This window comes from Sphaeramia orbicularis, chromosome 11 (assembly GCF_902148855.1).
Source record: "Sphaeramia orbicularis chromosome 11, fSphaOr1.1, whole genome shotgun sequence".
Classification (NCBI taxonomy): Eukaryota; Metazoa; Chordata; class Actinopteri; order Kurtiformes; family Apogonidae; genus Sphaeramia; species Sphaeramia orbicularis.
In genome coordinates, this window is record NC_043967.1 from 47,680,759 (window position 1) to 47,697,667 (window position 16,909).

A 16,909-nucleotide genomic window follows, 5' to 3' on the forward strand; every position below is an offset into this window, starting at 1 on the left:
CCATCCATGATGTTAACGTCAACGAATGCTCATCAGAATGTAGCCGCTCAAATATAAGAATTTAAGCACCTTGAGATAAACTGTTGGCTGTGCTGACTCTCCACTCGGGTGCCATTAAAACATAGCAGAATGAGATGGCAGCACTAAAAGAACGCCAGCCAAGGGTCAAACAGTGGAAAACTACATGGAAATAGAGATGGTTTGTTTGGTACAGACTTCAGCAAAAAAAAAAAAAAAAAAAAAAAAAAAAAAAATCACATCATTACTTTTAGGTTAAAAAAAAGAAAAGAAAACATTGTGACCTGCTACATTTGTAATATGTGTTAACATAACTGCAGTAGGCCTATGTGTATACTTTTTTCCAGTCCTAGTATGTGGTGCTTTATTTGGTATGACCTCCATCGAGGATCCAGTGAGCTGTGGAGATATGTTTTGTGTGAGATAGGATGGAACAGACCCGCTATTTTTAAAGTGCCAAGATACTAACTCTCTTTTTCACTGTAACAGAGTACATTTTTATTTACATTATATCAACTTATTAAACTACCAAACAAGGCATAGTGACTTGTAAAACCATGACTTGGGTTTACAGGAGCTGCAACATTTATTCAAGTAATCAATAAAACTAAATTAATCACACTTAGAGAAAAAAAGGTTAAACTGTATGATTATAATTTTATCACTTATTACACCACTATGACAGTGAACTAAATATCATTGGATTGGACACCAAAGAAGACATCTGAGGACGCTATAAGGACCTTTGGGAAACACATTTTTCTGGTATTTTGCTGATCAAACAACTAATTAATTTATCAAGAAAATAATCAACAGATTGGTCAAAAATGACAATCACTGATTACCAACCATTCTGACAAAGTTTTGTGATGCACTGAAGATGGCATCACAGAGGTTTCATGTACTCACTGTGACCACCAACTACACTGAGGGGGTTAATGAAGTACCTGACAGTGAAGTTCATGCTCACTTGGCTGCACTAACCCTTACCAGCCAACACCACGGAATCACACAAAACAAATGCACAAATCTGCTGCTGGATCATACTGCATTCTGGGTATTTCAGGGACTAATACATCATTGTTGGTTGGTTTGTTTACATATGGTTAAGATGTTACAGATGCTATTTCTGGGAACACGTCACTGGAGATTTCTCCACAATACCAGGATGAACTACATAGTGGGGAAAACTACAAAATGGAATGAGAGCAGCGGTGGATATTAGCGATGGATATTAGCGATGGATATCAGCGATGGATGTTAGCCTGTCCGCAGAGCCTCATCTATCAAATGCAGATCTGCAAACTTATGGTGCACTGATGCAACCAACATGTGGTTACAGCTTCAGGATACTACACAGAAAACATGTCACAATTACTCTTTTCTATTAATATACATCACAGGATACATTTATTCAATGTTTCTGAATCTACAGTGTAAAATATCTCAGCCGTAGGTTCTTGAAAAAGCAGATAATACGGTCATGTTTCTTGTTTTCCAAACATCCGCCCCCAATCTGTTTGCTGTCAGACTTCAAATAACTCAGCCTTCACCACACCAACATGGCTTTTTACCTCGTTTATCAGATTCTCTTCATTTAAGCTTGTTGTAACTGCTTGGCTGCTGGTTTCTGTGTCTACATTTGCAGTTTCCTCAGAGGGAGTAATCATCTATGCATCCCACTCTTGATACTTAACCAACTGTGCTGGGAATGTTCTAGTCAAGCTCATTGTGTGCTTCTTGTGACTGAAATGCTGTTGGGTCCACAACTGAGGGTCAGACTGAGATATCTCAATACCCATGAAAGAGATTCCTGTGAAAGATGTGCATGGTGTCCAGGGGTTTCACTCGGTGGACTGGGATGACTTTGCCTCTGGCACAACTTTGAGGTTGACTTTCTTTGTTATGAGTCAAATGGACCTTTGTCAGTTTCTGAATTGTCAGGTGTTAATGTTCCTCTCAGGATGAACCACTGTGAAAACTTCAGTCAATCGCCATACTTTGTATTTCTTAGTTTAGACGTGCATCTTATTACATAGTTTGGACCACTGATGTCATTTTATCAGCTTTGGTCGTAGTTCCTCAGTGTAGGTCAGCAAACGTTTGCATGCAACAACAGCAGTGAACACAGTGAATAAGAAGAGCTGCATCAATCTTAATCCCTCATGAATGATTTCACATAAGGTCCAGTAGAGTATCAGTACAGTAGTATGTATCAAGCCTCTCATTAATACGACTGCACTGATATGTGGACCTTATGTGAAATCGTTCATGAGGGGTTATGAAAGATGGAGGTTTTCTTCGCAAAATTCATTTTTATGATGACTTACATGGCTGCATCATTTTGAAAATGAGAAATGTGTTTCAGTGTAAATTCTCAGTATCCACTTTGTTAATAGAAGCTTCACTATTTTACTGTTTGTCTTAACTTCACTCGTGCAAATTCTGATGTTAAAAAAGATTTTACCATTATATTGTTTTGAGTATATTAACACTGAGATTTGTGAAACATTCTGAAGCATTTCCCATGTCAAGAGTGAAAAAACACAGCAAATAGCTATCTGGTTTCTTCAGCTTTCCTTCAGGAACACAAATCAGCCTTTATACTGCAAAGAAATATTAATTTCTTTATTTTGATAATTACCAACACCAACTGAGAACATTTTTGTCTGTTTTGTACTATGCTATATTGGGCCATGTGCTAATGCTAAAATACCCTGATTTTACAGATAAACCAGACATTTAAAACAAATGTTAGAGTGGAAAGGTTTTAACAGTGCTTACTTTTTTCTTTTCAGTGGCGATCTGTATTATCCTTGAAAAGATGACCACAAATTAAGATCCACTCTACTTTAGAAAGATGTCAGTGCAACATGGCGGACTCTGTAGATCTAAATGTCTGTACGATAATGAAAATGCAATGCTTCTTATTTCCAGGTGATTGTGCATAATGAAAACACAATTATAACCATTTCATTCTATTTCTACAATTACATCCTCTTAAATGCCTGTAAATCTTCCACACTGGATATTTGATAAATTGTCACCATTAGTGCAGATGTTTTTTATTTATACATACATAAACCTGCACCAGCACCTCCCAAAATAAGTTGTCCTGGATGTCCTAGTTACTCCTGTTAAAGCCTTTATAACAAGTCTACTATGCATTAGTAGAATTTAGCTGATTTCACTAGCAGTTAACGGTGGCAACAAGCAAAAAGGCGACGGTTTTGGGTGGCACTCTGCCCTCCATCCATCATGATTATCTTGTTGATCATTTGAGGCTTGACTTGTAAATGTTTACTGCCTCCCATGTACAATGACAAAGCTTTGAAAAAGTAGTGCTTAACTGAGACTGGGGTTTAAGTAAAAAAATAAATATAAATATTTTCTGTATCATCCTGTACAACTATATACTATGACACGTTTTATCATAACAAAATTTAAAAAAGGTGCCTTGGTTTGTGGGTTTATCACATCATTGCCCACAAATATCACCTCTAACTCTGATATCCTCGTAGTGTCCTTCAGAGCACTATGAGCATGAGGACCGCATTCAGACAAGTTGACTGAGGTGACCTTGTGCAGCACCTGGCTAAATGCAGCACAGCAATGCAGCAGTGATGTGCACACTGCTTATTCACTGGCTGGATTAGTCACAGCTGCACTGCCGCTGACTGCTGGGCCATTTCTACAACTAACTCTGAGACTAATTAAAAACCCAGGAGCAAACATTTCCCCACTCCCCCTTCATTTGACTACAGTTAGCACTGACAGCTCCCTGCTTTATTGCTTTACACACATTCATTAACATCACACAAATCAATTAGTACCAAGTTACAGGTATTACCCACTCCCACTCCGAAATGAATTTTCTAATTAAGAGTTGATTATGCAGATTTCTTTCTTCTCAAACAGACAGAGATGCAAACTGGCTCTTTGGAGCTTTCCGGGGCTTGTGGAGAATTCTGGCTTTACTTTGGCTGCACCAAATCATAACTAAGTTTCAAGCCTTGGAGTCATAACTAGAGCAGGGCGCTATGTCAAAAAATACGCTCAAATAGAAGATTAACACAAGTCTATATTTTTAGTCTCTAGGTATACACTTCACTGCTAGACATCGCCAAAGATTACAGATTTAACCTTTAACCTGCAGGAGTTAATCAGATTTTTTTTTCTTTTTTCAGTGTTAAGTCACAATGACAGACTGAGTTCAGATAGTGTTTCTGATTTCTGACAGAGTGCTATGCATGGGCATATCAGAGAAATACCAGTTTGTTCATCAGGAACACATGAATGTTAGGGATGAAGAGGTCAACTGACACACTAGAAGATTTTTAAAAGGCAAATTTCATTTAATTTTAAGACAGTTCATGGCAGGAAAAAGCTAACAGCTGATTAATCAATCAGTTGAAAATGTTTTTTTTGCCATTTCTGCCTTTATCAGAGACAGTAGTAGAGCGGAGAGAGACAGGAAGTATACGGAGCTCAGGTCAATGCAACAAGACCTTGGGCCATATGAGATTCATTCTACTACATGGACCACCAGGACGCCACCATGTTGGAAACATTTTTTTGACCTTACTATAAACTGCAAAATTGTTGAACTGGGATAAATAAATACATAAACCTGGAACTGAACATCAGCCTAATAGTGCAAATCCAGTTATTGCTTTTTTTTTTTTTTTTTTTTTTACCTATTAGCTACTTTCCCTGAAAATAAGTCATTCTAACTGAAAAGGGTGATCCTTGTTGTTGTTCTTTTCTCATAATTTTCATCCATATATCATGGTATGTGTTATTTATAATTATGACGGTCTGGTAACACTGTAACTGAGGGCAAGGAGTTACTGACATAGTTTGATGTATTTGCAAACTAAAAGCCCATCACAATGTTTGGGTTCCTTATGAGACTGTAGTAAGACATATTAGACTTCAGTCAAGGTAATAGTGTTAAAATTACTCACTATTACTGCTTTGCTTGCTGTTAATGTATCTGGGTGGCCCATCTGGGTAAAGTCTATCAGATGACAGAAGTAGATCTCGAGGTGTTCCCTGTGTTAACTCTGAGTTGTGGCATTTTTTGACAGAAGCAGCCCCTCAACAGCAACTCTGGAACCCAAACAAAACCTGCTCGGACTGCCTCAACATACAGCTTGATGTAACTGATGAGGTGCCTGGAGCAACTCTGACACAACACGGGGATGCTGACATTGTGGATGGCAGTGACACTATGACATGGTGCAGAAGAGTTGGTGGAGTCTTCTGCATCACTAGGAAACAGACACCAAGAAGCTCAGTGATGAAAAACCCCTATGGTGTCACTGATGTTACACCTGACCAAAATGAGTACGACAGGCAACAAGGAAGAGTCACAAACAGAGTGTGAACAGGACGATCTGAGGAAAGCTTGAAGACAGGTACAACAGGGATGTTTATGACAGTTCTAGATCTGGATTTAGAGCTGTCCCTTAAGGTGGGCAGGACCAGAGGCTCTAAGGAACAAACAATAGCAGCTGCAGCACAGTCAGCTAGTAATTTATTTTGATTAATAAACCTGTATGTATAAAAGACTACAGAGTAGAGCCCTCCCCCAGAAAGATCTGCCCCCCTCAGTTAGTAGATGCACATATGAGACTCTATCAGAAGATATACTGATTAGTTGGTCCATTCATCCATCCATTCCAATTACATTCAATATCAATTTTATCAGCTATTCCAAATTAGATGAAAACCACTTTGTACTTAAGTAGTTTTAAAATTCTGTGCATGTACACATGAAGGTAAGGAATGTCAGAAATGCCGGTAATATAAACAGTGTAGAAAAGGTAATGTAAAGCAGGTAACGTAAGTAATGTCAAAAGAAATATGGACACGTCACTAAACATGCACCACTGGGGATTTTCTGTAGAAATTCAATAGTGACATGAATTTTAATGTAATTAATTGAAATGCAGCTTATGTCTTTATTAAATTTCTAAAGCAAAAAAATGTGCCTCTCTTTTGCAGGATTATTTGTAGACAACAAATCCCTGCCTTGGCTTTATAAGTCACAGTGATCCAGTAATTATTTCTAAAGGTGTATGTTCTTGTTACAAACGGATTTGTCTGTGTTGGGTACAGCTCTACTAGAATGTTAAATCAAGTTGTAATGTAAAGTTCAAGTTGTAATGCTTATTTCTACAATGCTATTTTTTATGCAGTCAATTTGTGTGTTAGATATGTTTTTGGAACTATGAGAATTTTCACGCAGAATGCTTTACATGGCTAAAATGAGGTTGATTATTTTTCGGAACATTAACTTTTCAAGCCTGCATAACGCACATAAGAGCATCAACCAATAACCTATGTGAAACATGTCATGTGACCACAACAGTGATGGAACTAGACTTGCTGGTTTGTAGCCACGCTACTTTGCATTAAACACACACAAATGATAAAGATAATGAAGTAAAGGACATGTGGAGCAGTGCTGCATTTTACCTGGATCCAGGACGTAACCCCAAAGTAACAGAAGTTCCTAGACCAGACTGAGGCTGCAGACACGACTACATGTGACGTTGAATCCATAGCTACTTCTGTTAAACAACCTGGCGCAAATATATTCAAATATTTTCTTGAACAAGTGTTGGAACTGTGCTCCTAAATATTTGCGGGCAAGTATTTCGGACTTTTGTGTCGTTTATTCTTCACGCCTCCAATGTGTAAAGGCCTTTAGTGTTAAGTTAAATAAGCTCTTCAGAAACTGACTGAATCTGTTTTCCAGGTGCAACTCTGTTTTTTCTTCTTGTGTATATAGAAACACACCACGGCTGTGCAGAAGCAGCCTGTATATACAAGCAAAAGCCTTACAAATGAAGCAAAAGAACTTTATCTGAGAGACACAGGGGTAGCTTTAGCAGACCAACCTCCTGCAAAGAAGACAGCTCCTTGGTGACTCTTTCAGTCCCAGTGAGCCAGCAGAGTCCAGAAGAACAAAAGACCAGGAGACAGTCACGTACACCTGCTGTCCACTTCAGCCTTTCTAAAGAAAAGCCTCACTATTATTTCATGTTTGCACCTCTGGCAGAAGCATATCTTGCCATTGCAAATGAGGGTGGTTTTCAACAGCAAGAGAGTAGACAGTTGTAATGCCTGGTGTGAACACACTCAAAGCACTGGGTTGCAGACGGAGATGGTCTAGGCTGCATAAGGGCACTGTCTTTTCCTGGTGGTGTAATACAAATCAGCCCTAGAACATAGTGAAGGACTATCTACTCAGTGGATTTTCAAAGATCGCTATAGTAAAGTGGGAAAAGGCAAGGTCTGCCAATACTGATCATTTGTAAAACATCCTATTGGTGCCGATTACTCCCTAAATGGCCTCAAATATAAGTGTTTTAAAGATGTCTGAAAGTTACAAAAGCCTACGCTCTACCACCTTCTTTTCCTCCAAGTGAAGAAAAACAAAATCCACAGTAATCCAAATACATTATCCTATTGAAATTCATAATCATGTCTTAAGAGCTTGAAGATCCAACCATTACTGAAGTTTACAGTGTGTCATGCAACAGAACAATGCAGCATTTAAGGTGCACTGATTCACAGCATCAGCTCATGCACTGAGCGAAAGACATTAAATAGAGAAAACATTCCACCTTAAATAGTTGCAGATAGCCTATGAGCAGTGGAGAAATGTTATACAGTCAGTGTGTTAAACTTGGACAAGTTGTGCTTCATCCAAAATGCCTTGAGGAAATGAAAGCTTGTTTTTCAACATTTTAGGTTATTAGATGAGCTCATTTATTTGCATAAAGAGCAGGGAAGAGAGAGCTGATCACAGGTGATCACTCAAGACACATGCTAAGACGCATTTTGATGTCAGGTGAGAGAAGTTTAAGCACGTCTGAACAGACACGGTTTATAACCTCAGCATCTTAGGTGTTGTAGTTTGATAATGCTTTCCAACTAACACTCTTCTATTTACCTGTATTAAGGCACCATTTATAACAGTAACCCTGGGATATTGGATTTTCGCCTCTGAACCACTTGTCCTGTATTGTCTAGAGAGGCTAAAAATTGTGAGACTCAAATGTATTGTACACCACTAAGAGCTGTCCAACACTTATCAATGGCCCGTGAAACAGGTTAAAGCTCTTTGGGTTCACACAAATATGTGACTGACACACAGACACTGGAGGCAGACAGCTCACAGTCTACAATCGAGCAATAAACCAGCAGCCCTGGTAAATCCAACAACTGCAGCAATCATCTCTGACTGTGAGAGACCAGCAGAACTGCTCTGTGTGTGTACAGAGTGTTTTACACTACTCTGGGTTCCTCTTGGGCTCAGAGTTCCTGTCCTGCACTGTGAGCAGGAGTGACTTAAGTGCTGAGACTCCAGATGCTGAGTGAATACTAGGAGAGCGCTGTGTTACCTGACCAAACCCATTCCCTTTATCACAGAAAATTCTAACATAATACTGTTCTTGGAAGTAAGTTTACACATTTGAAAAATAAAATGGTGTAGAAAAGGATGATCACGTAGGGTGCATCAATCCATCGGTCAAACTTCGGTATCTGCTAATTGTTGTATTGACTACTATGGTCGTATATGGGAAAGGATGACATACACTGATGAAAATGACTGATGTTGAACTGTTGTTCTTATTACAGTTCAGTATGGTATCTGACTACAGATGTACTCCATTCAGCTCTGTTTCAGTATTATTAAGTCCAATTCAACCTGCTACAAGTGGTGGGTACAATGTGTCTGTTGAATCTGTAGTGGTCTCTGCTATGTACTGAACTGTGTCCTGCTTATGATAACAACGGACATTATATGATTGATAGTTTAATTCAAGCTCACTGATGTAAACTGTGTGTTTAATCTGCTAGGGGTCAGTGACAAAATAACTTGAAAGCAAAGCAAACTAAAAAAAAAAAAAAAAGAACTATATGCTCTGTGATGCATCCACTATTACTGCATCAGCAGCACCTCTTACATGACAATCTACTATTCAAGTCTCAGATTAATCAAAACTGAAACTGAATTGAGAAAATTGATATCAAATGTATAACAGACCGACATACAAAAAGACTCTGGGACTCTTGGATTCTGCAAAAAGCAACTAGATCCTGTATACAGCCTGGCTTTTTGGCATACTGAATTTGACATAGTACAAACTGGGACATATTAAATCTTTGTCTGGCATACTAAACAGTATGGCAGCATGGGTATTGGAACATTTTTTTTTTTTTTTTATCCCATTCATCTGTACATCACGCTGGATGAAATTTAGCCATTTGGCCGGTGTAAGTCTCTGACACTGCTCCTCCATGCAGCCACAACATGTGGAAGCAGAGGCACTATCTTGGTCATCTTTTTGGTCAGTGTCATGTCAGGATCATGCACTTTTATAAGGGTTTATATTGTAACATGTCTGAAGCCCAGCTCTAATACTGGGGTTTTCCTGCCTCAAATGACAAGGCGGCTACGTTTAATCAAATTTTGTGCCACCTCCAGCTCTCAACAACACTCTGCTGGAGGTCTTCATGGAAAACACTTTCTTCTAACAAGCACTGTGAATTTCTGTCATTAGGTGCAGCATTAAACCAAGGTTTTTACCAAAAAGAAATATTACTTTACTGCTATACTGCTACACCTGCCTTGAGGAACACCAAAACTTTTACCATATTGACCAATGTTGCCGACACTCTAACTGTGTCTGTGATTGTGGAAATTTTGACACATGTTCATATTTTGCTAACTTCATCATATATTTGATGTAATAACAGTAAAAGTGGTTACCATACTGCTTAATTGTAATTATTACAATTCCTAAAAAGCTATTACCATTCCTAAAAAGCTAAATTATGCTGTACATAATAAGCTCGAGTCAGTAGAAGGCACATAATTAGAAAACTCCTGTTATATGACATTCATTGCAAAAACAATGCAAAAATTATTTTTAAATTGTTCTCTTCAAATGAAGCAGAGAAATTGTGTTTTAGTACCAAAGGCAGCATACTTTGTGGCTTATTTGGTTCTGACTGGAAAATTCTTGGACCAATTTTAGACCAGTTCCAGGTACCCATCCATACGACCTGGCACCTAGTGAACTTTAACTTACGCTGTCTGTCGTGCATAAATATACACTGACATTTCAACAGCCAACTTTGACCAGGACTGTATTTTAGTTAACTTGGGTTTAACATGATGTACAGCTTGGCACTGTTACAATATTCTCCATTTAAAATATTTCAAAATCATATATTGTTTAAAATTTTTTTGAAGGACAGGACTAGATTAGTGCTTTATATAAGGAGGTTAACATGAGTACGGTCCTGACACAGATACCTACAGTATGTTCTAAATTATAGCCATGCATCAGATTTCAGTTCTGTCACTCTAAAAGCCCACAAAGCACATGATCACGCTGTGTTGTGCTTTATTTGCTAAATAATGGCAGACATGTAATGGGACTCAGGTCATCATTATTGACAGATGTACACATCAGGATCTTTTTGTTGACATGCCTTTAACGCAGTAAAACAGGGGCAGAGGGGGTATGGAGTGTCTGTGAGGCAGCCAGCAAAAACCAGACAGATTCTATAAAATGGCAATTAAACAGGGTAAACAGCTTTAATTTCCTTTCAAAAACAATTTATGTGTCGCCGTACACATCCACTACGTTTGGAATAAAATTAAAAATAGTCAGAATTATTCCAATGAGGAGAGGCTAAATTTCCCTGATTACAGACTAATCAAAAATGACATTAGGAGACACTGATAACCTGCCATAATAGTATGATTAGTCTTCATCTGTATGCTGCTGGGGGCTGTCAGGGGACTCAGGGCTGGAAATGGGAAGAGGAAAGTCTCCTTCATTGAGAATACTACAGTTCATTCACACACTTCAACAGCAGGGACCTTTCATTCATAGAGACCCACTATCTTTATATGAGAGTAGAGGGTTGAGTGGCTCAAGGTCTGCCAAGTTTTATCTCAAACCAAAGGCTGCGAGGCTCCTTTACTTCCACACTGGCATGAATATCTGGGATGTGGGCATGATGTCCTAAAGAAAAAGGGACAACACGGTAGAAACAGAAACAGACAGCTGCTGAAGGAAGAAAGGGTGCACGTCTCATGGCAAGAAGTGACGAAGCAACTACAAGCGCTTTCCCCCTTGCTTGTCTGCCAACTTTCATTTGAACAGAACACAAAATGACCAAAAATAAATGTGTTAAGCTGATGCAAATACCACTGGGGAATACATTTAATTCAGCCTAAAATAATGACTGTGAATGCATGCCCTTTTGAGCTTCAACCTCATGCAACCACTCGTGATTTATCTCCATCCAAATGGTAGTACATTATCAAATCTAGTTAGTGACAGGAAGCACAAAAACAAAGACAAGCAGACATATGCGAATCCCTCTGCATGTGACTCGGAAATCTTGAGAAGCAGTGCAGCAACAGAACAGAGGAGGCCAATTCTGATCAACACACACGAAATGATCTGTTATCCGCAGAATAATAGGCAGCACACATTAAATATTGATTCCCGTTTGGTCTCTAACGTCATCTAGACATCTACCTCCGTTTATCCGCCGCTCAGGAAACAATCAGCAGCTCGGCCTGAATAAAGCCTTGCCCTTACAGTAAAACGCTGGTTTATGCTGTCAGGCGCCAGGCAGCCATTTAGGTGCATATGGAGCCAGTTGAGTCTCTACGTAAATGGCTGATGCATTTCGAATTTTTCTTCCTAATTGCTGAGACCCATCAGCACCCCCCGGCCTCCTCCTACTGCGTTTTAATCCGCCACCTCAGACAGCTTTGCCTGAATAAAAAAAGCCTTTCTAATGTCTCACCTCGTCCCCGATGCTCTTTAAACGAACATTAAGAAGTATTTGGAAGACCCTGGCTCCTTCTCCAGTCTGAGTTAACCCCTAGAGACTCTGGATCAAACAATGAAACGGACTAGAGGCATTCCGCACAACGTTTCCATCACAATGCAGTCACAACATCTCCGTTTACAGTACAGTTATGATCAAAACACACACGGCCGCGCGACATTTTCACATCCGTTAACGTTTGTGCTGACAGTTAGCTAGCATTAGGCATTTAAACGGGAATTAACACTTGGAGGCGACGGCTGCTGGTCGCTAACATGTCAGCCCGCATCAATAAATAGCAAAGCAAAGGCGTTCTATTGTCTATCGGCGTATCAGCAAATCCACCGGTAAGAGAAAAAAAAACACAACAGCTTAACCGTCCAAACGCGACACGAATCCCGCCGCTGCCGTTTCAAAACAGTCCCCAGCCGGAGCCAGGCCCCGCACGCATCCTCGGACTCACCTGTGTATCCTTTCGCCTCAGTGTGTACAGTCTCCGGGTTCACGGTCCGGTCCTGACGCGCTGCAGCGGCTCCTCACCACCAGTTCCCGGCACCGGCAGGCAGCACTGAACCGCTGATTGGGCCTCGACAGACGCTCACCCCCTCGGTGCGGCCAGACAGGAAGCTCATTGGTCAGACGCGCTCTCCGTGCAGCCCAGACAGACACCTGATTGGCTACCCGTCTTCCCAGCAAATCCAGACAGACAGCTGATTGGTCGTCGGCAGAGGCAGCCAAGCGTTTGATTGGCTCCTTATTTCCGCGGCGTAGAAAGAGAGAGCGCTGATTGGTCGGTGTCGGTGTTGTTGTCTGTGTCTGGACCGGACAGATAGCCATGTTAACTCCAATGAGCTAAAACAATGTGTCCAAACATTCACTTCTGTAACCGCGTTTTTACTGGCGTTATTTTTTTTCAATTTTCAACTTGGTGTTAAGAAATGTTTGTGACCTACGGGAAAGGGTTAAGAGATACTGGTTGACATAAGTATGTCGATAACGGGATATCACGATAGACCGGGTTTATATGCATCCGTAAGCACGACAAAGACCCAAGACAGGGCCAGCGTGTCTGTGACAACAGTGCGGATAGCTGATGAAGCAAAAATAATCAATAACCTTTGTGCATGAGATAGACATCTTCAGTCTGTCGTGATATGTACATAATGTCACGACAAAAGAGTCATGACTGGAGCTACCATGCTTGGTTCTTAACTCAGATTTTTTTGTTGTTGTCTGACTGTTAAAGTGTAGGTGTTGTTTATAATCTGTGAACGCATTTGTCAGGAATAAACCATTTTTTGGAGTCTGGTCATGTATAAAGCATCAATTTGTACCTTTTCTGTATCATTTTATTGTATTAACATAGTATTAATGTTAAGCAGTGGTTCCCAAACACTGTCAGCTCATGAGATGGCAGAACATTCATAGAAGTACTTGTTTTCAGCCAGGTGTTAACAGATGTGTGTGTGACCTGCTGGGAGGGGTTAAGCAACACTGGCTGCCACATTTCTGCTGATAACCAGATACCACGATAGACTGGGTCTGTGAGCACGACAACGACCCAAGACAGGGCCAGTATGTCTGTGACACCAGTGTGGATGGCTGATGAAGAAAAATGATCAGTTTTATTTGTGCATGAGACATACACTCTTCAGTCTGTCGCGACACGTATATATTGTCATGATAGAAAATTCACGTATGGAGCTATGATGCTTGGTTCTCACCTCACAGATTTATTTATCAGACCATACACCTGATCTCATACCAGATACCATATTTGCCACTATATATAAAGTGGACTGGCAGATGAAAAGTCCACACTTTATTAAGAAGATAATTTTCTCAAGTTGAAGTGCTAAAACATACTGTGAAAATACTCCATTACAAGTAAATGTGGTGCATTTTGACTTTAGTATGAATCAAGAATTATCAAGTAGTCACTGGATTGCTCTCTGTCAGTGTTTTTACTATTATACATATACTACACAATATATACTGTGTGATATTTTCCATTAGCGTGTGAATTTCCTGTTTCCTGTAGCACATGATTGAAGTTCAGCTGATTTTAATGATGGTAGTATTTATGCAGAATCAAAAATGAACAGATACAGGGCTATTTCTTCTTACTAATATTATTATATCAGTGAATAATTTAATTAATTAATAATTTCTTAAGTCAGCCTCTAAGCATTGGCTACAACATCTTGCATTATCCCACACAAGCATATTTTTTCCTCCCCATTTTCCTTGTTTGGATGTGGTCACTGCAGCCCATCCACTGTTATGTCAAAGTGGTTACATAATAAACCTGGTCTAGTTGTTGCCACTTGTGAAGATACAGCATTACAAGACGCCTGTGGACTTGGTGACCTACTTTACCAATTGAAAAATAAATTATTTAGAACTGCTTTGTCTGAATGGGGGATATTTTTTACATATATCAGTTAGATGTTGTATGGATCTGTCAGGTTATTCCCCTGTCTCTCAGCAAGAATAACTGCTTCATGGTTAATGTTTGACATAATATTTCTATGTGTTGTGTATGTGTTTATTCACCTATTTGCATGAAATTCATCCGGAACTTACACTAGAACTAAAAGCATAATTTTACATCGTCTGACAAACCACAGCATATTGTCACATGGAGGCACAGCTAGAATGTAACACACACTCATCATTGGTACATACTGTAGACAATGAATGAAGTTGGATATTGGTTGTTCAGTTTCAATAACATGGAGATAGTGCCCTCTGGTGTCTCAATATGTCGTGGCATCGCCGAAAACTTGGTGTATTGCCCGAGTTTCCCCTCATGTATTCTGTTCAATTGAGAGGTGGTGAAAGTACACACCTTCTTCCAGTATGCGTACAGATACATGTGTTAAAAAAAAAAAAAAAAAAACGACAACCAAAGTATAAGCACAATATTACAGGCTCTATAATATACTCAGAATAGGTCTTTGAAGTTCAATTCAGTTTCCTTATTTAAGCAGTGAATACACAAAACCAAACACTTTAATGGAACTTTTCTATGTCTTTTTATAAACTAACCATTTATGTAGAAATTGGTCTTGATCTTTTAAAGATGTTAAATGAAGCAAAATTAAGATTAGGCAATTGATAATTCCTCTCAAATAGGACTATTAAAAAAAATAAGTATGACAAGGCTATTATGAAAATGTAAGCAAGTACAGACACATTGCTCTACTCCATGGCTCTACAAATGAGTTTTCCCTTTTCTAAAACTGTTTGAAATAGCATCAGGTCATCTGTGTTAGTGCATTGTTTTGGTCTAACATTTATGGAGAATTATAAAGAACATCAAATAGAGCTGTTGGCGCTGATAAAGCTCCAACTGGAGTACAGACGGGCATGTGTCATCTCCCTGATGGAAACGTGGCTGCGCACTTGGATTCACCCTCACCATGCGGACCAGACCGGAGAGGAAAGGAGGGGGTCTGATGGTGTTTATGAATAACAGATGGTGTAACTCTGGTCACATCACTGTTAAAGAGCAGCTCTATAGCACAGACATTGAATTACTTACAATTAGTGTTTGGCCTTCCCCCACAGGAGTTTTCACATTTTATTTCTGACTGGGTATATCCCTCCCACTGTGTCTAAGCTGCAGACCAACACCCCCAGGCCTTAATCATCATTTCTGGGGACTTTAATCATGCCTCCTTCTCTACCACTCTCCCTAACTTCACACACTATGAGTCAACTGCCACACAAAAGACAATAAAACACTGGAACTACTGTATGCAAATGTTACAGATGCATATACCTCCACCCCCCTCCCACATCTCGGTCACTCTGATCACAACCTCGTCCATTTGCTTCCTGTTTATGCCCCAGTGTTACAGTGGCTGCCTCCACAGAAGAAAACTGTGAAGGTTTGGACAGAGGAGGCAAGTGAACAGCTGAAGGACTGTTTTGACACCACAGATTGGAACATACTGTGTACATGGGGAGGACATTGACAGTCTGACCTACTGCATCACTACATAACCCATGAAGACCCAAACGTCCACCAACGATCAAAATCAACTACTGATCTAAAATGTTTAATACCTGTTGATCCAGTAATCCTTTCAATACATGTAAATAATTGCATAAAGTCAGTTTGTTGTCTTTTTATGGTCATCAGATATGACCCATTTGGGCGTTCTGAGGCTCTGTAGTGAACGTGGAAACACCATCATCTCTGGGTTTATGTTCAGTTAATGATATATTTGCTGAAAAAAGTAACTTTTTCTTCAGTTTTCTCTGCTTCTGATACAATAACCATTAACTTTAATTTGAACTTTTATGAACATCTACATGATCAGTAAAGTAAATATAGGAAAATACCTGAGTTTCACAGAAAAAAAGCAAAACATAAAGGATAATATTATAATAAACAGTGATAAATGACTTAAGAAAGGTTCAATAGAGAGAAAAATGCATTTGGGAACTGCCATAAATGTAGCACAGGGTCTCCATAGGATAAACTTCCGCGTGGAAAACCATGTACCCTCCAAGACAGTACGGTGTTTTTCCAACAACAAGCCCTGGGTGACCCCTGACCTGAAGGCCCTGCTGAAACACATCTCCACAGGAAAAATGGGGATGAATATTCTGGGAATGGAGATCAGGATTGGGCAAACGAGCTGAATTTGCATTTTAACAGGTTTGACTGTCCTGAATCCAACCCCCACCCATCCAGGTCCCTCTTCAGACCTCTCCAGTATGGAAATGTCTCCCCTGATGTTACCATAGACCCCTCAGCTTCACTCACACCTTTCTGTCCCAGCTACAGCGCCCACCCTTTTATGTCCCTCCTTTCACCCCTCCAGAACGACAGAGTCCCCCCTGCTGATACCATCATTACCTCTGCCCCTCATACATCTCTGTCCTGACTCCAGCCCCCACCCTGTCATGTCTCTCCTTTCCAGTGTTGGTTAGTAAGGCTTTACAAAAGTAATGCATTAAAGTAACAGATTACTTTTTGCCGTAACGCAGTAGTGTAAGG

General features: G+C 39.8%; 1 protein-coding gene across 1 annotated transcript in view; it reads right to left on the minus strand.

Moving 5' to 3' along the window:
• gatad2b (GATA zinc finger domain containing 2B) overlaps positions 1-12,469 on the minus strand; it is a 56,648-nt gene extending 44,179 nt beyond the window's left edge. Inside the window, exon 1 of the mRNA XM_030147870.1 lies at positions 12,359-12,469. The gene's annotated coding sequence lies outside the window, so the exon portion shown is untranslated. The remainder of the gene's footprint in view (positions 1-12,358) is intronic.
• Positions 12,470-16,909: the final 4,440 nt, after the last annotated feature.